The following is a 2,226-nucleotide window of genomic DNA, read 5'->3' as shown; positions in this document are numbered from 1 at the left end:
TTTCATTTGATAAAGAAATAACACAAACATTGCGGGACAAACAACACAGAGTGTAGTAGGGCCTCGTTTTACCAGAGCGTTTGACTCCGCCCACATCCAAATTACAATACTCCCCCTGCTGGCAGAAGTTGGATATTATACAGAAAAAACATACTTTTCCCCTCTCTTTACATAAATGAGGTCTTAAAAGCCTTGGAGCTTCAAAATTATTATTTATACTCCGGTGCTTGAAAAAAAATAAGGTGGGATTAAATAGATAATAAAAAACAGTAATATAAAAACAAAAGCCTACAGTGGTGATTGTCTGATTATAGGAGGCGCCATTTACTGTTTCCTCTTTTGTTGCCACATAAATACATATGGAAGAGAACATGTGGACAAAGATAAGTACTTTTATTTAAGTTTTTCTTAAAATTAACAAAGATTATCAGATAGAAAGCTTTATTTTGAAAATACTCAACACAGAGAAATGATTGGAGGCAAGTTAAAACATGGTGATTTTAGGTATTTATTATTTCCAACATAAAACAAAAACTATTTTAAATGTTGTGCATCTGCTGTTCAGCAATATATAAATGAAAAATAGTTTATATTTTAGTTTAATATCTTAAATCTACACTATGATGCAGCAGGTAACCATGCTGGCTTACAACAAGGAGGTCCTTTGTGAAGGTGTACATGCATAAAATAAGTTTTTATACATGGTGCTTGTGTATCCGCCGTCCCCATTCTAATGCTGCCCTGGGCAACTCCCAGCAAATCAATGGCAAACAGAAAACTGACATTTTCTTCCAAACCGCAGATTGTTTTAGAAAAAATATTTGTCTTTGCCCATATATGGTGACCATTTCATGACTCATTTGCATAAAAAAACTGCAACAGAGTCCTTAAAACTTTTCAAAATGTCTTCAATTTATAAATTCTTGTTAATCTGGATTTGTCTTATGGTGAAATGTCACTGAGACAACATCTCCTCTCATTCTTTAGAATTTTTTCATTCTTTTCTGGACATTGAATGCAGGTTTTCACCAGAAATGTGATCAGCAAAAGCTGGAATGTAACCTCATAAAGGAATCTCAACCTTTGAAACTTTTATCTATAACCAGATTAGTGAACCAGAGGTTTCCTCTGCTGCAATATCAATGAGACAGAAAGGGTTCTTTGTACCTTAAGAAGTCGGGTTTGTAGTGTGAAGGCATAACGGGGTGAGCCGGGTGGGGGTGGGCGGGTCAGAGAGTACAGAAGACTCCAGCCCAGTATGCAGACTAAAGGTCGAGAGTGGAAGCTAAATACAGACTGGAAACCAGAGCTTGTCTCTGAATTGCATGTTTTGCTCTATAAGTCTGCACTTGTTCAACAACATTCACCAGGCTCCAGTTTCCACACAAAGGACCCCATTTTGGAAGAATTTGCCTTCCTGTTTACGGGTCTTAATGACGGATGTGTTAAAAGTGGACCTGTGGTGGAAAATGATTAATACAGGAAAATAAACCCCAGATGGAAACCAGTAAACCAGCATTTGATGACTGGCTAACAGTGTTTTACTCAGCATGTCCAAAGAGCCACTTCACATTTAGTTTTACTTCCAATCTGACTTTCTTATAACTTTTAGAGAGCTTTAGTTACTCTCAACTTGGACTGGAAACAAGTCAAAAAGCAGCTAAAGTCCCAAAATAAAAAAGTTTTAAGACTTGTAATAAGTCAGAAGATCGTGAAAAAGACGGTGTTGAAAAGTTAAGAGAAATGCACTTCCAGAAACCAGGAAATCCTCTTTTTCTGTAAGAAAAAAATGTCCCATTTTGTGCAATATTCAGTAGATAAAGAACTCATCAGGAAATAGAGGTAAATTACAAAGAAATAAAAGTATTTATGTCTCAGTAAAAGCTGCCAGATTTCCTGTCTGGTGAATAAGTTGCATTAACTTTCAGTTTATACAGTTTAAACTGTGTAAACTGAACTACTGTGTTCATATTGATGGAAGTTACTGTGTGAACTTCCATCACTATGAACGTTCCTTTATTAAACTGTTGTGTCTTTTATTTACATCAGAAAAACAGCGGAGCCCTGCAGGGTGTACTGAAGATAGAGCCATATCTAATAACTTGGATTATTTACATTTTATTTCAGTGACTTGATTCACTAAGAAACACAAATTATGTATGTTTACAAGGATGTATGATAATTTTCCACTTACAGTTAGTTGAAAACTTAACAAAAATTGACCAA

Source organism: Poecilia reticulata, linkage group LG20, assembly GCF_000633615.1.
Source record: "Poecilia reticulata strain Guanapo linkage group LG20, Guppy_female_1.0+MT, whole genome shotgun sequence".
NCBI lineage: Eukaryota > Metazoa > Chordata > Actinopteri > Cyprinodontiformes > Poeciliidae > Poecilia > Poecilia reticulata.
This window is presented reverse-complemented; position numbering follows the sequence as displayed.